Consider the following 25,595-nt stretch of genomic DNA (forward strand, 5'->3'; position numbering starts at 1 on the left):
TGCAGTCGATTTTTTCTGTGGCTCCTTACCGACTATTTACTCTAGAAAATCGATCTCGAAAATCACAAATTTTGCATTACTTCATACAGACGGCCAGAAAAAGAAGGCTCTATCACGGTTTCAATCACATATTTTCGCATTTTTCGATTAGATGAAGTGAGAAAAAACATTGCTTTTTGTACATTAGATTTCGAAGAATCCGATGCAACCATAAAATATATAGTTTACCGGAGATATCGCTGCTAATTTTTTAGTTTATTTTAGTGAAAATGCGGTAATCGAGCAGACATTTTTTGGTCGAGGTGAGGTTGGGAAGACTTGGCAACGCCGCTGGCTAATCACTGTAGTTTCAGGTTATGGGACTCGTCTTTCTTAGCCGAATTAGATAGTGATTGACACCCCTGTCATGCGTTTTGAAACCCTTTCTCAGTAATTGTCAAAATTCAATCGAAAAGTATTTTTCTTACTTGTAACCTTTCTCGACGACTCGCATGATCAGCTGATCAAAACGGAGTCAAATGAAAAAAATCACATAATTTGGAAAAAGTAACATACTTTGTCACGTATGAAATTTTACACCATAATTCATAAAATTTTTTTTCCCTTAGCAAAAATTGCCTGAAATATATTTCTGAACGTAAAAACCTACAAACAGTCACATGACTAGCACGTAGCGAGACGCCTACCTTTTCAACGATCTTATTTTAATATCTTTATATGAATAATGAGATTTTTTAGCGCAGCAGCGCAAGTTTTTTTACTATAAAATAAATATATAAATTAATATAGGAATTTTAAAAAGGAAGCTTCTTGGCACATCATTTTTTTTTAATTTTTGAGGTAAATATTAGTCGAAAATGTCGAAATACTCTTGTACACAGTCCCCTTTCCTTCTCACGTTGCAATAAGATATAAAACAAATATTTTACGAGATATTCTGCGATATCCGCTTCACTTTTCAATAATTGTTAATAAGCTTTATGCATAGAATAATAAAATTAGCAGCGCAAGTTATGTAGAGTTAATACAGTAATTAATTAATTAATTCAGCATAGAAATTTAAAAAAAGTAAGTCGTAGTATGCAGTAACCTAACTGCATGATTAATGGGATTTTTACAATTCGAGAATAATCGACTGTGCGGTTGGTCAATAGCTTACTGCATGCTTGTGTCTTACTGCATATTCTTATGGCTATTGTAGACGGTCCTTAAGGCCGGTTCTACAATCAGAGTCGTATGTCAGAGTCGGATGTCAGAACGCAGTCGATGGTCCAATAAAAAAAACTCGTTTTCAAAAAAAAAAATTATCTCATTGGACCATCGGTTGCGTTCCGACATCCGACCTCGACATACGACTGATTGTAGAACCGGCTTAACGCTGCGACACGGGTACCTACTACGGAAAACAAATGTTTTACTACTAGAGATATTCTGCGACATCCGTATATCGTTTTTCAGTGATCTTTAATCCCTTAATAGTCCGGGAGCCTACCGCAAAAATTTGGGTCGATCGCTTTTATGTCAAATTTTTACTCGAAACAGTGGGTAATGTACCACACAATACTAATTGCTTGTCAGCCAAAGTCGTACCCCCTGCTTTATATCTTATAACAAATTGTTAACAAATGAAATTATGCAAGGTACTTCACTCATTGCTTTTATGAAAATTTTCTATTTCAATAGATAGGGGGCAATAAAATGGACCTTCCAATACCCGGCTGCCACCCCTCATCCCCTGCTTTAAGGGTGGCTACCGATGTCCAATATGACAATATTGATTAACTAACCTACACCTATCACTTTTATGGACGAATGACATATCGTTGGAAAGCTCGTCAAATTTCCTTCAAAATAATACCCGGCTGCCGCACCTTCGCCCCTGTGGAGGTAAGGCTGCCGAGGTTTTAACTCGCTGCGCGAGTCCATTCGAAAACGCAGTTTAAAATGCGCGCTCTAGACAAGGACAGAGCGATGTGTTCCCAATTTGTTCTCCAATTGTTATTATTCTCCTGAATGTCACATTGTTACAATGGCAGAGTAGGTAAGAATTTGTGTTGTTTATATATTTTTCGACATTCATTGAGTGTAGTAGGCAAAATGTATAATCTTATTATCGAGTCGAGTTTCAAGTCTGTTTTTAATCTTTTCTGGAGTGTAAGGAAAGCGTAATTAGAATTTTCGAAAAGTTGTACTATCGAGTCGCATCTGTGTAATCATTTACGTAAATATGAATAACACAGTTATTGATATGTAATTATCATAAGTAAAAGATCCTAAAATTTAGTTGTAGGCAAAGGATAGATGTCATGTTTAACTGATTAGACATATTTATACTCACTTTGCCGTATGATTCTTAAGTGAAGGGTTACTTCAGCAAAGCTTTCGTGGAGATGAAGAAATAAAGGTTTTTCGTAGTTTACTAATGTATTTATTTATATGTTACAAAACCATATTGAGAAGAAGTATTAATTAACAATATGCTGTGTTGCAATAGCTATGTGAAACTTGAATGAAAAAACCAGCAATAACAGACATTTGCAAGAAAATGGAAAATTATTCATCGTAAAATTCGTCAGAAGACTCATTACTTTAGTCGCGAACGATAAAGGGTTTTGAATCGAATCTTATTATCCGCCTTGTTGGAAGTCTCTTAAACAAAAAATGTTGCGAACCATCTACATCAATTCAATGTTGCGCAATGCCACTGAATCTCGTTGCGTCAAATTACGTGCTGAAGATTGTGGATGGTTTGTAGAGCATTCTGGCGACAACACTAGTTTGAAACCGACGTGGTTCATTGGGGACGCTTTACCTTCGACAATAACTGAAATTTTGCAGGAAGATGCCAGAAATGATTCAAGTTCAGAGGAAATGATGAACGATACTAACGAAATTGTAGAAAAGGAAACAACCGACGACCTTGATTTTGATGTACATTTTTCGGGAGATGAGTCCTCTGACGAATTTTACGATGAATAATTTTCCATTTTCTTGCAAATGTCTGTTATTGCTGTTTTTTTCATTCAAGTTTCACATGCCTATTGCAACACAGCATATTGTTAATTAATACTTTTTCTCAATATAATTTTGTAACATATAAATAAATACATTAGTAAACTACGAAAAACCTTTATTTCTTCACCTCCACGAAAACTTTGCTGAAGTAACCCCTCACTTAAGAATCATACGGCAAAGTGAGTATAAATATGTCTAATCAGTTAAACATGACATCTATCCTTTGCCTACAACTAAATTTTAGGATCTTTTACTTATGATAATTACAGATCAATAACTGTGTTATTCATATTTACGTAAATGATTACACAGATGCGACTCAATAGTACAACTTTTCGAAAATTCTAATTACGCTTTCCTTACACTCCATAAAATATTAAAAACAGACTTGAAACTCGACTCGATAATAAGATTATACATTTTGCCTACTACACTCAATGAATGTCGAAAAATATATAAACAACACAAATTCTTACCTACTCTGCCATTGTAACAATGTGACATTCAGGAGAATAATAACAATTGGAGAACAAATGGGAACACATCGCTCTGTCCTTGTCTAGAGCGCGCATTTCAAACTGCGTTTTCGAATGGACTCGCGCAGCGAGTTAAAACCTCGGCAGCCTTACCTCCACAGGGGCGAAGGTGCGGCAACCGGGTATTATTTTGAAGGAAATTTGACGAGCTTTCCAACGATATGTCATTCGTCCATAAAAGTGATAGGTTAGTTAATCAATATTGTCATATTGGACATTGGCAGCCACCCTTAAAGCAGGGGATGAGGGGTGGCAGCCAGGTATTGGAAGGTCCATTTTAATGCCCCCTATCTATTGAAACAGAAAATTTTCATAAAAGCAATAAGTGAAGTACCTCGCACAATTTCATTTGTTAACAATTTGTTATAAGATATAAAGCAGGGGGTACGACTTTGGCTGACAAGCAATTAGTATTGTGCGGTACATTACCCACTGTTTCGAGTAAAAATTTGTCATAAAAGCAATCGACCCAAATTTTTGCGGTGGGCTCCCGGACTATAATGCATATAGATTAATGAGATGTAAGGTTAATACTGTAATTAATTAATTTCTTAAATTACTATATTAATTTAATTAAGTAATTAATTCAACACATGAAAATATAAAAACAGAAATTCTTGGCGCATTATTTTCTTTCTCACATCTTTAACGCAAATGTTTAGTCGGAGTATTCTTGCGCACAGTTTATTTTCTTTTATAACGCTGTGACACAGATATCACGCCGAGAAACAAACATTTTACGAGGTATTTACGATCGTTCCTCAATAATCTTACTTTAACATTTTTATGCGTAGAATAATTAGATTAGCAAAGTGGGTTTCTCTGACTATAAAATTAAATCAGTATAGAAATTTAAAAGGAGATTCTCAACATGTAATTTATTTTCTACATCTCTGACTAAAAGCGTTTAATCGGCATATTCTTCTCCCGTTGCGACATCGACAAAGTATATTACGAAAAACAAACATATTTTACGAGATACTTTGCGATTATTAATGATCTTGCTTTGATCTATGCCTAATGCATAAAATAGGTTTTCTAATTTTTATTTTAAGTTATAAGTTTTTAGTTGATAAATAATTGCATAATATGTACAATTTTTAAGAAGATATAATTTATTTACTCGCGGGGCTAATCACTCGCCTCATAAATGATTTTTTTTTAAATTAGTCCGCCAGAAAATTTTCATAATTTTTGTGGATTTTCCTAATTTATTTTTAAGTTACAAGTTTTAGTTGAGACAGATAAATGCATAATATATACAATTTTCAAGAAGATGTAATTTATTTACTCGAATCACTTGCCTCGTAAATGATTTTTTAAGAATAATTCTGTCAGAAAATTTTGGTAATTTTTTCGGATTTTTCTAATTCATTTTTAAGTCATCACAAGCTTAAAGAATCAACTTTTATTTACAGTTCTTAAAAATAAAATTAATAGATATCAATTTTACATTTAAATAATTTGCAGAGTTGTGCAAAAACAAGTATTGTGCAAGAACTATAATAATTATTTCGTTATTATAATTTTAGTTTTAAAGATATTCTATATCGATAAACAAAAATAAATATCATATGATATTATATTTATATGTTGCATTGATATGTTTATTTACTATATTTTAATATAATTTTTGATGTCATAACGTCATGCTACACAATTTTTTTTTGTCAATTGCTTGCCGCCCTTGGGAACTTATGTCTAGGAAATCAGCAATCCGAGTTTGATCTAATCAGACAATCAACAATCTTGCGAAACAGTGCAATGTATCGCTACAAAGTACATTATCATACTTTGTAATTTATTTTTTAGACATTCTATTCGTATACCGCTACTTTCAAAAAATGCAGAAAGACGGGATCACTTATTCAATATCATATTGTACAAAAGAACGAAGGAACGATTCTAATTATTTATCAACATACGCGTTTTACGTAGACGTTGTAATGCCAAGCTTTTGCCGGATACACACGCGGTCGTTCTAAAGCGATGTAATAAGAGAGGAGACAGATATATAGGAGATCGATAATCGTCCGTCACGAAAGGGCGTACGAGCGCGCGCCTTACCAACCGATTTGCGAGAGCGAACGTACCGTAAGAAGGTTATTCGGGCTTTATAGGAGGCTTTGAAAGGAAAGGAACGAGTGCGAAACGTAGGGCAAAATCGGATCGTTGACCTTGAAGAATCGAATGCCGACGGTGCAGTCCCGAGTCGCCCGAAACGTATAGGTACTTGCCCTCTGGAAAGTCTGGACGGGTCGGACGGCAAAATATTCATTATCTCACATCTCGCGTAATATCGATGTGACGCGACGTGACGCGACGTGACGCGACGTGACGTGATGTTATCTTTACGGTGTAACGTTACTGTTTGCACCCATCGCTCGATATAGCCGTATTTTTCTCCCCCTTCCGCGTAACGCTCGCGTCGTGGACAGAAGGGCGAAGACTCGGCTGGGACTGCTGAGAGAGTGGAGATTCGTGAAAGCTCGACCCGTCGGCGTCGGCTCGACGACGTGAGGAATCGTCGTGAGAAATTACGACAATTCCGGTCGAAAATGGCGGTGGATGTGTCACCGTCCGAGATCCCGCGATCTTCTTTCTCGCGGTCGACGTCGCGCGTGTCGCACTACGTGCGGATAATTGTGGGTGACTTGCTGGCGTGCGTGAGTTCACAATGCGACTTGAATTTACGTAACCGTCGCAACGGCTCGAACGCGGCTGCCGCGGCTGGATACGCTGTGTATATATACGGAACGATCGTGACTCGAAAACAAAACGTGAGAGAAAATAAAGTTTTCCTATGATTCGCGCAACGTGACGTGCGAGATCAAGCGACCTTCGAGAAGATGCGACCACGGCGACGAAATTGAAGAAGTAAATCAATCGTTACGATAATAGCCCGAGTCAAGCCGACGAATTTTCATTATACGAAAATTGTGAAAGGCTATTTTTTTCGCTCATTAATTTCGCCTACATATATGACGATAAATTTGGCCAACCAAACGAATCATAAATTCGTACTTTTTTCATGGCAAATGTTCGTGAAAGAAACCGTATAGCCTCGGTTGTCGGATTTACCTGGGCAACCGGTGGTGCAATTAACATTCTTTTCATCAAATACAAAAAACTATTACATCGCAGAACTATCTTGATTTCAATAAGTTACGAAAAAAACCGGCACTTGCATCCATCTCGTGTGACGACTAATTTGATTTTATAATTATTAAACACAGGATCTCTATATACTGAGAGAGTTTATAACTTTTTAATAAAAAACGAGCGACGGTTAAAACCTTCTGAAGGTCACTCAGGAGGGTGACCTTGACAACATATGTCAAGGTCAAGGTCATCGGAGGTGCCTCCCCTAAAATATGTAATTACCTAAAAAAATAAGAATTGTAACCATAATTATTTTACTATGCAATTATAGTCGCAAATACCAAATACTTTTCTCTCAGTGCATCTATATCATATTTAAAGTGGCCTCGTCAAAAGAACGAAGCGAGAAGCATCCTGACTCCCCGAATTCGGAAATCGCTATTTCATATTTTAAATTTAAATCTTTGAGAAAAAGCTATTGTATAATCTACCTACAAAGAGTATTAATATCAGAACATGGCTCCAAGTAGAAATAAATCTTTAATAGAAAAAAGCTGTTATATATTTTAAAAAACCTATTGTGTATTTTAGCTAGAAAGAATAATCGGAAAATAAAAGTTAGCTCGCTAACGTTTTTTCGTATGCAGAAAGAATTTAGGTAATTCAAACAAAGGTAATAAGAGCTGCGAGTCGGACTAGCTTTTGGTGCTACAATTTAACGTTAAGTAAAACTTGTATTGTGTGTACAATTGAAACAGACGTTTCGATTCTTAATTAGGTCACCTTCAGTACAAATAAATTAAAAAAGCAAAATGTTATTAGTTCGCAGATAACTATATGTATATTGTCGCTTGCAAATGTTGTCTGCGAACTAATTATATTTTGCTTTTTTAATTTATTTATTCATTGAACCTAAGATCTATTTCAATTGTAATCAACACAAATCTTAACATTAAATTGTAAACCTAGCTTTTGGCTTGTAGCCTATTACCTTTATTTGATTTTTAATCCGTTGAGCCCTTAATAAAATTTTATGATTTTAATTAATTTAAATAATTATTACCGAAATGCTCGCGGTAGTCCGTTACATACGTTTACGCGATACTAACCGGAGAAAGTGGAGACCTCGACGTCGTTCTGTCACGGTAGGTGCATTTCAAATAATTTTTGAAAAATTCTAGTTTTTTGAGATACAAATGTCGCAAACTGATATTTGTACCCGTTCTATGAATGTTGTATGAATGTTGCTATCGAACGGGATGATTACGTAACCGAAGCGAGAAAACGTTCCTTCTTTTTTCCTTTAAAACTCATTTGCGTTTCGTGGGAATATTCAATCATCCAATGACATTACAATTAAAAGGCGCCTTTCATGTGAATCGAACTGCAGCTATATAACATGTCTCGCACGATAAATCATGTGCGATAAATCATTTTTAATAGTCGCTATACGTGCCTGCGTGAACCGCCCGCGCTCCGCCGGCTAGAATTTTACAGTAATGCCTGTCGCGGTTCTACAGCAATGAAGAGCTCGCAGGTTTATGCCTTCTCTTTCCCACAGCGATTGCTTGCCTCGTCAAATTTCCCGATTTTTAACACATCAATAGCGCGTTGCATAACCTTCCGGCGGGCGCCTGTGTAGGGAAGAAGACTGCGGTTGGTTGTTACAGGGGTAAAATGATATAGCTATAAAAAGTAGATTCGTGAAACCACGTCTAATATAGTTTTTCATTGGTAGAACTGGTGCGCACTCAGTGCACATTAAAGCCGTTGTACACTGATTTAATCTCTAATATTTAAAGTAAAATGCAAATATTTCGACTGATAAAATTCCTAATACATATTTTATCAATTAGTACAATAAAAAATATTGAGGATTTCGTGAATAAACCCGTTTATATTAAACATATACATTTTACGTAGATTTGTGTACGACTGCTTTAATGTGCACTGGTTCTGCCAATGAAAAACGCTATAAGAAACACTAACGATTGTGAAATGCATGATGATTATTTAGCTTAAAAATGCGTTTATCGCTATCTAGCGTTTGTTAGATGGTTTCACGAACCTACTTTTTATAACTATCATTTTACCCCTGTTACAACCAGCCCCAGTCTCCCCTACTTTGTACACGCGTGGCGATTATGGACGGGATGCATGGAAACTTTCGGTTTGAGAATCTCAGCTCCCCGAGGAGCTATTCCTACGGTATCTGTTTGATTGTCGATACGCGTGGTTGTAGTTTTGCTAAACGTGTAAAAAAAAATCAAACGTAACGCCGCGCAATACGTATATATAAAATAATACGTAGAATAATAAAAGAAAGCGAATAATAATATTAATTATTACATTTACAATTTTGCAAAATTAAAGATGCGTGTCACTTATGTCAAAATAACAGGATAAAGCTGAAATTTACAGAGATTGTGCACTTATATATCCCAAAAACCTGTGTTAAATTTGCAATCGATTGTCCGACCCGTTTCTAAGATACTTGCTTTAAAAGTTACAGAAATTGTATATATATAGATATACTTCCCATGTAAATATCATAATATGTATCTCTGCTCATGTACGGTAAAAATGAATGAAATTTTTATGGTACACTTCTATGACATCGAGAATTGCAATTATGGTTTTTTAAGATTTTCTGGTTATATTTGTTTTTCAATTTTTTAATAATTTATTTAAACAATATCAAGTACAAAAATTGGGACAAAATTGCGATTTTTACGCTTTTTCTGTCCCAATGATACCATGTTGTTTATGAATAATTTCTGAGATTAGCTCTACACTGTTTAATCAAGAAAACAACATTATACTACATATAGCTATCTGACATACATCTTTAAATGCGTCTATAAAATGTAATCAAATTTGTTTAAGGTGGTCCTTTCGTGAGAACAAGTATTAGATAAGTACCTAAATTTGATATATGTTAAATATACAGTAATAAGGGACATCTGTACGAAAAATCAAGTGAGGTTACCGACACTTTACAAGAAATAAGTCATTCTAAATGTGCGTTCGCGGAGCGTGCCATTGTCAAGAAATCCTTGTTTACATCTAATGAACGAGAAAGATAGAATGATGCAAATCGCCACGGCCGAGATTTTCAACGAATAATACATGTACTTAGCGATCAGATGAATACATTATTCATGTCTTAAAATATTCCCTGAAGTTTCCGGATTTCGTACATACCTTGAAAATAAGGGCTTGCCGAATGTTTTGCTCTGATATATGAGGTTAAATAAGTAGTGGATCCACGCGCATATTGCTTTACTCGTACTGTCATGCCTGACCTAACCTAAATCGAGTCCAACCGCACTACTATTGTGATATTTTTTTAATTAGTAAATAATTAAATACGATTAAATCGTGCGTGTAAAATCATGTTATATTATTATAATTATTGGAATGCTGTGTGTAATGTTTGTTTTCAATTACCTCATGACGGACTGTTACTTGACTAGCTGGGTCCGCGAAAAGACCACCTTAAATATTTTTTTGTTTTTTTTTTACAACAATCGATTCCTTTCATTATTTTACGTATAAAAGTATGACGGTAAAGTCATCGAAAAGTGAATACTTTACGAGATATTTATATTCATATTTTATATAATTAAAAATATTATGATAAAATTTTAAATATCTCAAAAAATTCTTAACGAGAAAAAAAAGAACTTTATTATAGTGTTTTGAAAACGTCTCAACGAGATCTACAACTTTTATTTTAAAGAAAAAATCAAGTTCCACATTTTTAAGAAATTAAATAAAACAAATAAAATAATTAATTGCTTTGCTTGGCTGTATATAGAATAATATTTTTCTGTGTGTAATAATAATTATATATTGTTAATTAAAATTATATTTCAACGATTCACGGAGAAAAAGTTAGGGTTGCTACAACAGAATACTAATGTTATTTTTCGCTTATCAATACAAAAGAGTTATGGAAACTATAATACTCTGAAAGTGGCTCTGCGATTGAACTGAACTTTCACAATCAGTTCTGTACTCTCTAAATTTAAATCAGTGAATAGTCACTGATTCAGATTTAGAGAGTACCGTGCAACTATATCTTATTGATCTCTCAACCATACTATTTGTGCTGCAAACCACTTTAAAGAGAGTACCAATAATCCTTTAATTGAGGCAACCATATATGAGGATATTGTAACCGAATGTTACTTATAGTAAGAACTATGATTATGAGAATCATATAGATGAGCACATATTAACAGCTACATTTAATGTAATATCAATATAACTTGAATTCACATATACATATACATTTCTTTTTCAATCATAGAGAATGTTGTTGTAATAACCTTAGCAATTTTCTCCGTGTTTGTTTCAAAATTATTCGATTCGAAATCATTTCCTAATTCGTTTCAATTCGAATAAAATTGTGTCGATTTGATTCAATTCGAATTCGAAAGAGGTAATAAAATTTGATTCGATTCGACACATCAAAAATCCTTGATTCTCACATCTCTAGTGTCAACTTACAACTCTTGTTAGTCAAGTAACTTCGACCGATCTAATTTACCTTTCACCCCGATCTTCGCGATCTTTGCGTCAGATGATAAACGATATAATATAAACTCGATTCTCGAGTCCCGGACCGACGGTCGGGCACGATAATATAATTTCGATAGAGCGTATATAGACAGAAGCGGATGCAGTTCTAGGTCACTGCCCTGACATCGAGGCGATGCGACCGAGAGAAACCGAGCGTCCGGACGGTCCGTTACACGGAGACCCGTTAGACGAGAAGCGTGGACGAGCGCGAGCGTGATCGTGACCATGGTCACAATCGCAGCCGCGACCGCGAAACCGATCGGCCGACCGAGATTCCGCCTTATTTCTTTTCGGCGATCACTCTCTCCGGTGTCTCCGCCCTTCCTTTCCCGATGGCTCGATAAACAACGAGCAAGCGCGTCACGCACTCGTAACTTCGTCGCGCATAATATGTAATCGGTGCACGATTCTCAAATTCCACAAGCTCGCGCCGACTTGCGAACAGCGCAATAAAAAAAAATCGGCGAATTCAAGTTCACATTCCTTTATACTTATCAATCGTATCGATTCGTCAGCGGCACAATTTTTTTTTTTACAGAATCAAATGGCGCGAATTGTCAGAAATCGACCGATTCGTCACTCACAGCCCACTATTCGTATGAAATTCGCGAACAACGCGAATTTGAGTGGTTCGCTCGTTATTGCTTACCGAATCGTGTCGATTCGCCATCAGGAGAACTTTTAACGGAAACCAACGGCGGGAATTAACTGACTTGTAATGATTCTCTTGCTATACTTATAGTTGCTTATTCTTCATGTAATCGACCTTACGTAACGCAATTTATGTATACAAAACGTGCACCCAGAGAAATTTAAGTGACAACAAAATTTGATTTGCTGCTAGAGCAAACTTTTGCTATTGCAACAAAAGGTTTGCTACTATTGCTAAATTAATTAGTTCTCGCAGCAAACCAAGTGTTTGTTGTCACTATAGTGACAAATGATTTGCTAATACAGCAACAAATTTCTCTCAGTGTATTGTTATCATGGAAAAGTCGCTAAACTAAAGTCAATTGGGACATCGCACAGTTGGTTCATATTTATAAATATAATTTTAGCGTACGCTTTCAAAAATGAACAGACAATCGCCTGTTCTTGCACTCGTTAAAGATATTGGCCTGTTCGTTTTCGCTGCACTTCTGAACTAGTGCAATAGGTTAGACTAAAACAAATATATTTTCTTTCGTTCTAACTTATTGCACTAGTACAAAAATGCAGCGAAAACGAACAGGCCAATTAAAAAAATATAAAAGTACCCGAATTGTCACGATAAGTCACGAACAAATCGCGAACGAGTTACGAATTGCAGACGACGTGGAAGGTGGAAGGTCCGCGTTTGGGAGCGACGAACTTTCGAGAATCTTGTGATAGCAAAGCGCGATTCGCGTAGTCTGGCAACTGGCTTAAGGGATGCACGGATGTAACCGATAAGCGAATGAGTAAAGACCGTTTAACGCCGGGTCATTATTGCCACTGACAGCTACAACGCGATGAGAAAAAACTACGGCTTCCGCCGATCGAGCTACGTAGGTGCTTGGAGACAGGTGTTGCGGACTTCTTGCCCAACATTCTCGCGCACGCCGACTGGGAGGAAACGCGATAAATTATCGTGCCCGCATGTTATTTACTTTACTTCACGCTCTTTGATAACCGACTCAAGACATCGGCGTATACCCGCCGATAACGGGATCCGGTGATGGTACGCTAAGGGCCCCCGCACAATGAACAATATAAGGAACAGATAGTATAGCGATTAAGACTAAGGAATCAGGAATAAAGCTGGATGCACAATGAAAAACATATAGGCAACGGAAGCAAGGAATAACACAGGCAATAGATTTTTAACCTATCGGAAGCCGTGTATCAATGCTACATCAGCTTTATTCCTGATTCCTTAGTCCCAATCGCTAATATCTGTTCTTTATATTTTTCATTGTGCGGGGGCCTTAATTCTATAAGGAGCTCACGCGATTTGCGCGGCGCAGCCGAATTTTCCTCGCGAATGAAAGCCTTGCGAGGTGAACGCGCGGTTATCGCGGGAAACGTGGTAAAACGCAGTTGCATGACAGCTTGTGTTTAATAACGGCCAATAGCACGGCCTAGTATCCGGCTGCGTCTCGAAGTGTGTCAGCGGGGCACCGGCCACCGAAACGCGTCCGAGCGTAGCTAAGACGCGACTGGAAAGACAATCCTTATCTAATTGGCATGGACAATTGGAAAAGCGATCGGGATTGAATACCGATTGGCACGACAAGTGCAAATCGACTTTCTTCCGTGTCGCGTGTCTTCGAAAGAAATCGCGCGCGTGTTTCCGGTCGTTCTCAAAATATCCCTCTCCGCCTCCTTTCGCATTTTTATTGCTTCTTATACGCGCGGGATCGCACATCCCGGAAGCGTACGCTGAAATTATATATTCACAGATATAAAAAAACTGTGCAACGTCTTAATTGACTTTAGTTGACAGCAATGTTAACAACGACACGTTTCGTATATTATAAATGTAACTGACACAGTTTATATATCCGTGAATATATATTTCGATTTCGATTAAATTTTGTGCAGAAACGTTAAATAAAAGTATTAAGCTAAGACCGCGGTTAATTGATTAATTATACGATTCAACAATTTTTTATTTTGTATATTTCTGCATAAATTCGGTGAACACAGAAGTCCATGCCAGTTTAGAAATTTAAAAATTCGAACAGTAGGAGAGGAGTATGCGATATCTCTTTCAACGCAGACGTAAATGCATTCCACGCCGGTGTTAGCGATCGGGAACGCAAAGAAGCATGAAATACTCCGAGAATCGCGGTCAACATCCATGACCTACGTTAATAAGTTTCGCGACGTTCGATTCGGTCCAGACGCGGCGAGGTGAGTTTTCTTTCGGCGCGATTTAATGAGACGCGAATTTTGCAAGTGCGTAACACGGTATTCTCACTTTTTTTTGTCCCTGAATAAATATACAGCACATGCCGTGACACGCTGTAACGATAGACGTGATATACAATCTGGATTTATCTTAAATTTAAATTTAATCTATTTGATCTGACGCAAATGCGATCAATGAAATGATAATCGACAGGTGTGCGGAACGGCCTCGAATATTGGTAGCACTTCCCTTCTGCTAAGAACTCTATATACTCGATCAATTATTTGATCAACGATTAAGCCACGTGAAAAAGGATTACTCATCCGTCTGCGGCACCGATGATAGGCAGTATGTGTGCCATGCGTTCCGACGTGTGTGCACGTAATAAAACATCTTATCTATACGTCGTGGCGAACAACTTCTGTTAAGCGTTATTCACTCGCTCGTCTCGCAATTACATTGGAATCGACTAATTGAAACTAACGGAGAACTATATGTTCCTCGCGTTTATCGAAGCTTTACTATATCATTTACCTCGAGCAACATGTTTCGCTTACCCGATGGTCTCATGGCGCACTATCTTCTCTTCGATTTGCCTTCGACACTTGCTTGAGAAAGATGCCACACCTGAGGAAGGTGCTCACAGATGAGCACGGGATATTAGAATGAAAACGCAAACCTCTCTCTCTCTCTCTCTCTCTCTCTCTCTCTCTCTCTCTCTCTCTCTCTCTCTCTCTCTCTCTCTCTCTCTCTCTCTCTCTCTCTCTCGGCGTAGATAAGACGCGCGATGAGTTGACTTTCTTCGAAGCGGGACGACTAACGAAACATGCACTGAGCGTTCATGAAACTAACTCAAGTCCCTTATACCCGTCTATATACCTCCGTAGAACGGAGCGTTTTCTCCCACTGCGAGACGTTAGCGATACCTCAACTCGCCGATACATGATTCGCATTACCTTACTCTGCCGCGTGTATGTAGATAAAAGCTTTTTAATTTCCTTTTTTTACGTGCATAATGTTTTTATGCAATACTGCACCTTTAACATTACAGATTTTTTTAACGTCATCCTCTTAATTTTTCTCGGTAATAAAGAAAATGTCAATAAAAAAAAAAGCAATCAATCTGCTATGTAAAACTAACATTTACTGTCAAAGCATTCCGATTCGATAATCCTCTCCTTTTCCTTTGCGTTATTCAATTCAGGGCGTTAAAACGTCTTATTCGTGTGGTCACCGTATCATCTAACTATTTAATTAATCAAACATTAATTCAAACCACGCACGCTTTTAATTTTACATTAAAAGATGATTTTTGCATTATTTTACATTATTTTTGCATTATTTTTGCATTATTTTACATTAAAAGATGATTTTTGTATTATTTTGCATTATTTTGCGTTATTTAATCACTTGTTGGTATCGTATAATTAAAGTTTTTAGAATCAACATCAATAAAAATTTATTAGTTTAACTGGTTTTAACTGGTTTTGATAAAAATCATAGAATACTTTTAGATTATTTCCTAAACTTTTCTTTTTTAGAAAGAAGAAAAGGAAAAGGATTTCAATGTAAAATAATTACTCGTTTTAACTCATTCTCGCATCTCGTTTCATTTCTCGACGCCTACAGTAGAATTTCATTAGCGACATACGACAATGTATTCCAGCTCGCGATGAGCTGTTTTCAGTAATTACAACATCGTAATTGCAATAATATTGCAACCATATTAAAAAGTTTTTAATGTAACGGGTTAAAACCTGTTAGATATATGCAAATATATATTATATATTTTTGTAATTATATATACAAATTAAGTATGTATAATGAAATAATAGGAGCAATTTCGTAAGTTTCAAAACTTATATTATTTTGTTGACGTGAAATAACACAAAAATAAAATTATTTTCAAGAGTTTAGAAATATGTCGTCACATATGGCAAAATTCATCGAAATTGATCGATTAAGGTATTCCTTTCATGACACCAAAGTCTTAAGAATTAACTGATTTTTTGGTACGAAAAAGTTAAAATGCATATCTTTACGCTAGAAAAAAATTAAACCACATTACCGAACATATAAAGAAGAATTATGATTTAAAAAATTCGATATTTTATATGTGACGTTATCGAAAAAGTCTATTTTCTACATTTCAATGTAATAATTTGTTTATCTTAAGATTTAAGATATTAAATATTAACTGCGCTACACACACACACACATATTCGCTAAACTCTATACTTTCGATAATGATGCCGATAAAAATACAGAGTCACCAATTTAAACAAAATATTTATGTTAAAAGTTGACTTGAAATGTGGTTTATAGATGAATATTTTTGATGGCGACTTTCAAGGAATTATTTGGCAACGCTGGCGCTGCAAGCTACTGTGCGCTCATGTCACACTTCATTCATATAACGTACGGTTTATTATCAACTTTTATTTTCACAACGTGTCCCTTATTTTTGCCCACATTACTCCTCACTTTATGTTTCTTATCACTCATTATTATTATAAAATCTCTCTTTAATAAAAAGAAAATGTCACAATATTCTTTGATTAATGAAATTGACATTTACATTGACACTTTTTTTATCAACTTCACATTTTACAATCGGCGCCCTGAAAAGCGCAGCGTTGCCATATTGTTCTGACAGTAAAATTTACCATAAAATAAAAAATTTCTAAATACACATAATATTTTCACTTTTTTCTTATAATTAAAACATAATAATCAATTATAACTTGATTTTATATAAGTTTAATGCAATATACAAGAGTTTGCTGAGGCCCTGCTTAAGCGCCTACCAAATACGCTCCTCATCCGTGAAAGGAATATCTTAAACCAAATTGCATACGTTATAATTGTGAATTTCGTACTAATGAATGGAAAATATAAACATATGCATTATAAACACTAATAATAATAACGTTAAAACAGATAAAATATATATATACATATATATATATTTTTTTTGACAATTTTAACTTTGTACATATAAATACAGCAGGGTGTCCAATTTTAAAGTTGACAGTGCTATATCTCGCGAACCGATGATTTCATTGAAAAATGTTTCAGACAGAAGTTGTATAGTTTGGAGGGGACACATGAGATCCAGAGGGACAGATTTCTTAAATAGAATTTGGTTCGATCTTTCCTTGAGATAAAAGTTGTAGATCTCGTCGAGACGTTTTCAAAACACAATAATGAAACTCTCTTTTGTTAAAAATTTCCTATATAATATATTTTAAATTTTGTCATAATATTTTTAATCTAAAATAGGAAATATCTCGTAAAGTATTGCATGATAACTTTTACTTTCATACTTTTATACTAAGAATAATGAAAAAAATCAATTGTAAAATAAAACAAAAACATTTGTTTTAAAAAAGTTTGATTGCATTTTGTAGACGCATTCAATTTTGCAAAATTGCAAATATAAAAATTAATATTATTATTCGGTTTCTTTCATTATTCTACGTATAAAAATGAAAGTAAAGTCATCGAAACACGAATACTTTACGAGATATTTCATATTTTATATTAAAAAAATTATGACAAAATTTTTTTAAAATATCTCAGAAAATTCTTAACAAAAGAGAGCTTTGTGGTATCGTCTTGAAAACGTCTCGGCGAGATCTACAACTTTTAATTAAGAAAAAAACCAAGTTCCATTTAAGAAATTAATCCCCTTTAAAATTTCTTGAAAACGATGACGTCTACGATATGACTCACATCTGAATCATATGTCCCCCTCCAAACCATACAACTTTTGTCTGAAACATTTTTTAATAAAATCATCGGTCCGCGAGATATAACACTGTAAACTTTAAAATTGAACATAAGATTAAAATTGTCTATATATAATTAAAGACATTGCATTTCCTCAGCACACATTAAAATTCTTGCCTTCTTAATTAATTTGCCATGTTATGTTAGAAACGAGAAATTATATAAATTCTTTCCTTGCGGTAGATTAAAACAATTTCGGTTATATTAAAATTTTTACAGCAAATACCAAACTGTATCAAATATCGAATAATAAATGAACTTTTCCCTTAACATTATTACGCAAACAAAAGTGAAAATTTTCTTATGAAGGACACGATATCTTACCGTATTTTTAATTATATACCTATGATTGTATTTACAATAATGATTGTTTTTACAATATACAGATATGAAATTGTTTAAAATATGCATTAAATATAAGCAAATATATATATGAAATATATAAATGTGCACAATATAAAAAGTTACACGGAGAGAATTTTCTCTCAATACCCTGAAATCATGGTATAGTTGTGGGACAACATGTACCACCAAGAATTTTATGCGAGCTATTCTGATTGTTGGAGAAGTTTAATTGCAATCAAAATTAAGTATGCGTTGTTAGGACTTTCAGCCCTTAAAAGGAATTTATTGTGTCGATTATGGTTAAAAGATATTGATGATTAACGTAGAGTCTATTACGCCAAAGTTGCGACTTAAAGATTATGGATGTTATTAAGGATCAGTGTTGTACATTATTTGAATAAATTTTTATTCGATTACGAATAACGAATAATTTTTTTATTCATTATTCTTTATTCGTTGATAGAATTATTCATCATTAAAATTATTCGTTATTCACAATTAAATATGTTTAGTCGTTATTTTTATTCGTTATTTTTTATTCGAAAATAAAATGAAATATATAAAAAATTTTGTTAACAAATGATAATATTTCGTGAACGTAAAGTTATAATTTATTAATTAGTATTTTTAACATTAAAAAAATAAAAACTAAAGAAACTAAATAAATTTACAATCAATAAAATAAAAATTTAATTTAATAGATATACCTGTGTTATTAGTTTTAATTAATAAAATAAAAAACAACAAAAACTAATCTTATTTATAAATAGAAAAAGAGAAATTTAATGAAAAAAGTACATAATCAACTTTAGTTTCTCAAAAGTGTAGATTTAAGAATGTTTTTCTTTTAGTTGGTTAAAAAAAAATCACTTAATCAATGATAACTTATTATCAGTTTATTTTTTATTTTTGTTTTTTTTTGTATTTTATTAATTAAAACTAATGACACAGGTTTTTATTAAATTAAATTTTTATTTTATTGATTGTAAATTTATTTAATTTCTTTGTTTTAATTTATTTAATGTTAAAAATACTAATATTAATAGATTAACTAAGCGGTGTGGTCTAGTGGTAGAGCGCCAGACTCGTAATCTGAGGAACCAGGTTCGAGTCCACTAGAGCCATGTAACATGGAAAAGTTTTTTTCCGAAAAACCGCGCCCCTCCGTGCAAGATGCGGAAAAAACTGGGCTCCGTCTTTCGGAAGAGACGTTAAACCGTTGGTCCAAAGGAGGAAACAGTAAGGTAGTGGATGAATTGGAGGTTAGGGTTGGGTACGTCCCATCAAAACGCCCTTTAAGGCCCCTTGGGGTATATAAAGTAAAATTCTTTATCCTTTAATAGATTAACTAATAAATTAACTAATTAATAAATTATATTACATCTTTACATTCACGAGTGAGGACTTTAATTATTCGTTATTCACGAATAACGAATACATTTATTTTATTCGTTATTTTCTATTCGTTATATTCAAAATAAATTTTGCTCAACACTGTTAAGGGTCTATGAAATATTATTTAAATATGTTGTTCAAACTTAAAAGTTTTTCAGGTTACTGAAAATTAATCTGATATATCCAAGTTAATAAATTAAAAATGGCAAAGTTAATACAATAAATGTTAAAGATAAAAACCCAACCATTATTAATTATGATATCTGCCATATTAACTGACATTTTTAATTTATCAACTTTCACATCAGATTAGTTTTCAGCGACTTGAAAAACCCTTAAGTTTGAATAACATAGACTCTACGTTAATCATCAATATCTTTTTAATTATAATCACAATAAATTCATTTTAAGGACTGAAAGTCCTAACAACATACTTAATTTTGACTGCAATTAAACTTCTCCAACGTCATAAGTATCGTGGTTATAATATGCCAAAATACACTAAAATAGCCCATTTTTGCAACTTTACCTGTAAATTTCTCAAAATTGTGACGTGATAGAGCAATTTGGCAAACGCACTGATAACAAAATGATATTGATATTTGCAACATAATTGCATGGTAATAAAATAATTATGGTAGAGGTTACAATTTTATAGTTATTATTGCTATAATATTAGTATAACCTTACACTGAGAAAAAAATAGTTGCAGTTATCACAACTTCACGATAATTTTTAGTTGTCCCTTTACTAATATTATAGCAATAATAACTATAAGATAGTAACCCCTACCATAATTATTTTACTATGCAATTATAGTAGTAAATTTATGAATTATAGTCGCCAACAATTTTTTTATCAGTGCGAAATGTATTCAGCGTCCAAAGAAACCAGATGCTACAAATTCGTTCTTATTTTTTTTTTGTTAAACAGTGTTATTATTAATATACAAAAAATGTCTTAAAATCGTCTCAAAAACTACACATCAGCGAAGCATCTATTTTAACGATAGATTTATTACAAAGAAAATAAAAGGGCTAATAAATGACGTATAATAATGAACGTGCTATATCATTTTCATCATCATCATCACACACTGAAGATATCATTATTTATCTTTATTTAACTAATCTAATATATATCTATATATAGCACGCGGCGCGCGCGTGCATCCAACTTGCTTCACTTGCTCTTTTTATTTCCTTTATTTTTATTTAAATTTTTGAATCTTGAATTGTTTTATGTTTGATAGATTTATTAACCAAGTTGATTAACAAAATTTATTGAAGGTAGACTCACACACATCACTTATCGCAACTTATCATCTTTTCGTATCATGTATCTTTTTATGCAACTCTAAAATAAAAATTTTTTGCATTATGTATCTTTTCAACTAATTGTAAATCGGGAAGTGAAATTTTGTCATTTCACGCATCTTTCAACTAAATCTGAAAGCAAAATTCTATCACTTTTTGTATCATATATCTTTTTAATTACATCTCAAGTTAAAAATCCATCAAGGTATGTAATGCTTCGCGAATTAGCTAAAGAATACAGTTTTACATTTCGATCGCTTATAAAGTCAAAAATTACTCACTCCTCATTTTCGCCAGATTAAAACCGACTTCAAAGAATCTGGCCATTAGTCACGTCGGTCATACGTGAATAACAATTTTATGAAATCTCATAAACTCCCATACATGTTCTCTTTCTTGAAATCTATCTTTTCGTTATAAAACATTAAGTTGAAATATTAAAAGACGTGATAATTTCGACGTGATAATCTGACGACAAAAGACTAAACTTCGCGGAAATTAACAGAAGGGTCTTCGGGTGTTTATTATCGAACGTCATATATATTTTCATTTCGTAATACTATCGTGGCGGTCAATGTGATAAAATGATACCGGGTATTTCGAAATCTTACATAACGCAACGAGAAGGATAATGCGACGGCGCAGCGCCCATCGGGATTACACTTTATTGTTCGACTATTGCGCGAGTCAATTCACTGGAAACTGCGTGAGGGAGGAAAAAAGAAACGCTCAACGTTAGCGCCGATTGCAATAAGGCATCGCGTTATCGCGAGAAACTTCATCTAACATAAAATGCGTCAAGAAGTCCCGGATGTAAGAACTTCTTATTGGCGTAAACGCCACTCGAAGATTCGCACTTGGAAAGATCCGAGGCGCAAAAGGTGACAAAGTGGAACTGGGGAATTCGTTCTAAATAAAACGCAGGCTTCGGAGATTTCGGCCTGTCACGAGGAGGGTAGTAGCGTGGAAGTGACGCGTCGCGTATCGATCAGGTTTCCCCGCGGAAACTTATACTCGGCTCGAGATAAAGAGATTCACTTAGCCGCGAGATCTCTACGAGGAACGACCGCGCGGCGATCGAGGGCTGAGGTCGGCGGTTAGGAAAACTCACGGGAATCAACCAGCGTGGTTGCTGGCATATCACGGTTCCAGTTCTTTATCATCCCCCGCGGTGTAAGGCGACGCGCGTTACGGTACGGTTCCGCGAGAGAAACTTCGAGTTGCCCGAGTCGGCGGTAAACACTCCCTCGACCGATCGCGCACTCAAGCTGACGGAATGTCGCGCGGCTGCACCGAGCCTCGTCGAAGTCAAAGCACGCTCTAAAACGTTGTTTTTTCACTTCCCCCCACCCCTTTGCTTTCAGCATTTACCTTCACTGGACTGTTTCGAGTGGCATTTAATATTGTTTACATCTAATTTCGAGATGGGCCCGGCACCGACATGTTAAATTGACCGATTATACAGGCCGGACTGTGGGGTGCGAAATGGTTAACGAGAAGGGAAAACAGGGATGGCCCGGCCGGCGTATATCCGGTTGCACCTTGTCTCGAGATAAGGCGTCGAGCCGTCGAGATAACGCTCGGCTCGGTCGACGAGATGCGAGAGATAGGGAGAGAGAACGAGGATCGACGACGGCGAGGCCGAGAGGGCGAGGACGAGGACGAGGACGAGGGCGAGGGCGAGGGCGAGGGCGAGGACGAAGGCGAGGGCGAGGGGGAGGGCGAGGGCGAGGCGAACCGACTGCGGCGCGACGAGAGGAGCGGTCGCTCCGCCCGGCTCAGGCGCGGTCGGCGCAGCGGCTCGCGCCTATTACTCCGGTGTCCGTCGTAATGCGGCAGCGAGGCGGCACCGCGACATCCAGCCAGGCCTCTAGCCGCGGTCGAGAGGCCATTCCTCGAAGAGGCTCGGTCGATTTTTTAAAAAACGTCGAGATTACCCTGCCGACGTGCGACGACGGAGAAGGAATATACGTTGCTCGTCGCGCGGGTAAGAGAAACCGGAGAGACCCTCGGCGAGAAAACCCCGCGCGGCGGACGGGCCAAGGAGAAATAGCCCGGAGCGAACAAGTAGTAAACGGTAGAGTAGGCGCGGCCGGTGCGGCAGCGGCGACCAGCGGCGACGGCACTGACGGCAGCGGCGGCGGAGGCAGCAGCGGCGGCGGCAGCGGGTTTTCACATTTCCACCTTGTATCGCGTGAAAATCAACGTCGCGCTTACCTGCTCGATCGCGGACGGCCACCTCCGGTTTCGCGATATCCACACCGTGCACGTCCGACGCTGGCAGTGCCGCTTTAACACAGAATCACGGTTTTTTCGCGTGCTCGCCGCACTTTATCTGGCGCCCCTCGCGTGCCAATCGAGTCCGCCATCTTCGGTGAACTGCCAAATACCCCTTCTCAGGCCGGCCAACCGCTGCGCGCCGCTCGAAGCTAGTTTCGAGCGCTCTGCGCATCTCGTGTCATTCCGCGCGCGCGCGTGCGGTCTCGCCCTTCTCGTTACCGTATTACATGTATATATATATATATACATATATATGCATATGTATTTCACTCCGATTCACTCTTCTTTCCACTCGTCGCGGGACCAAGTTATCTTATCAAACGAGTCTCTTACGAATTTGGTAAAATTTTAATTATTAGGGTCAATTGATGAAAAGCACCGCCCAAACGTTAACGTCAGATTTCTAATTTTAGCTCTGCCGTCACGTGTTAGGATCTCTATTAGAAAAGTAACTAATTGTAAGGTATACATAGCAAGACCGATGTAGGAATATTACGAATAAATTTCAGAATTACATATTGAACGTTCAGTTTAAAAAATATATATAATTATAAAAAAAGTAAGATAAAGCAGCAGAGAGATCCGGCGAGCATGTAGCATGATCCTCTTGCGCAGTTATAAATGTGCGCAGATGTCACATTATAGTTGCTGCGACAATAGTATATATATATAAATCTATCCTCCCCCTCTCTCTTCCTCCTCCCTCTCTTTCTAATACAAAGTGCCGCAGAACTGGTGATACAAGCGGGAAGGGAGTGGACTCTATATATGCACATGAAAAAATAAATCGAAAATGTAAAATAAAACTTTTGCATGTATAATGCCTTATTTTTTAGAAAAGTAATTTTAAACATTCGTTGGATACGTGTGCATGTAATACACATTTGTGATTATATTTATAGATGTTTATAACAGAGAGTTTTATTCTACAATTATTCTCTTTTATTTATTTTTTTAATGTAGATACATGACTCTCTCGATCATATTCGCTTCCTATTTGTACCATCTTAATTCTGAAGCAGGAACTCATCTATACATGTATTCTTTTATATCTATATATGTGTATGCCTAAAGAGTAAGGCAAATGCAATCAGGCTTCTTTCACATAAAAACTGAAAACTCTATAAAACTGAGTTTTTAGAAGTTTCTGTGCACCTATGAAACACTACCTATCCGGTAAGCGAAATGTTAACAAGATGCCAGCAAATTATCGACTGATCTGAACAGAGTATTGCGCCAGATCGACGTCAACCGCCGTGTCCGCGTTAACCCTTTCGCTAAGGCTGCAGTGATTATTAACCGCCGCTGTGCCATCGCTGTAATGCGACAGCGAGCCGACCGCGTGCGTATATACACTTTACCGCGGGCAGATTCTGTTATCTCGTAATACTATGAGGTGATTTATTGATTTCCCTATTCGAGTTATTTTGAACCGATAAAAAAATTAACGGGATGGAAAATTCAAATATTTGAACACAAGTTCTTTTAATGAAAGTCAGACTCGTGTTTGAAAAGCAACATGAAAAGGTTGTGGGGCCAATAAACGAGCGACAAATTGTGTATTTCACTCAACTTTTAGTTTATTTTTTATTTTTTACCTATTTATGACACGTCAACTTGCTTCTGCATTTACTATCGCCTTTATTTATTATCGTGTCGTGGTTTTAATTCATTTTCCGATTTAGATACTAATTATTATATGTCATCTGAAGATTCTATGCAGTTCAAAACGTTCAACTTATTTTTCTTTATTAGAAGATATACAATATATATACATATATATATATATATATATATATATATATATATATAAAATAAGTCCTAATTTATTTGATACATTAACATTCTTGTTTCTTGTTTATTGACCCACGATCTTTCCACAGTTCTGCTTTGTAATACGTTTATTATTACATAATTATTTACTACATTTTATTGCACGTTGAAAGTAAAGCACTATTCCCATTACAGAAAAATACAGCTTTAATAATTTACTTTTATACCTTGCTAGCGCAAATAAAGCAGACTGTTCGCGTCGAGTGTGCATTATAGTGGCCGTTCGTACTCAGAAATCTGCAATATAGGCCACTATAATGGATAATAGCAGCTAGTGACGAAAGAATTAAACTATACCAACTTATAAACGTAATCCAGCAGATTGCAAGCAGAAACTAAGCAGGATCTGTCATCTTTTAGCAGATTCTTGTTAAACTTCTGCTAACATCCCATCGACAAGATTTACAGCGCGAATTCGACAAATAGGTAATCACCCGGAAATGATCGTAATATGGCAAAATTCGCTCGGTTTTAATTACAGCCAATCTATTGTTATATTTCACCAACAGATTTTATACTCCC

At 35.8% G+C, this 25,595-nt stretch overlaps 1 protein-coding gene across 3 annotated transcripts in view; it reads right to left on the reverse strand.

Annotated features, from left to right (window-relative positions):
• The window catches only part of LOC143901883 (putative fatty acyl-CoA reductase CG5065), a 33,597-nt gene extending 10,249 nt beyond the window's left edge, over positions 1–23,348 (reverse strand). Inside the window, exon 1 of one of the 3 annotated variants that reach the window (XM_077414515.1) lies at positions 23,178–23,348. The gene's annotated coding sequence lies outside the window, so the exon portion shown is untranslated. Of the gene's footprint in view, positions 1–14,669; positions 14,809–22,071; positions 22,094–23,177 lie in introns of those variants that run through there. The other 2 variants (XM_077414517.1, XM_077414516.1) reach the window with 2 other exon arrangements.
• Between the last annotated feature and the right edge of the window lie 2,247 nt (positions 23,349–25,595).

This window comes from Temnothorax americanus, unplaced genomic scaffold (assembly GCF_048541705.1).
Source record: "Temnothorax americanus isolate GAGA-0224 unplaced genomic scaffold, ASM4854170v1 Scaffold37, whole genome shotgun sequence".
Lineage (NCBI taxonomy): Eukaryota > Metazoa > Arthropoda > Insecta > Hymenoptera > Formicidae > Temnothorax > Temnothorax americanus.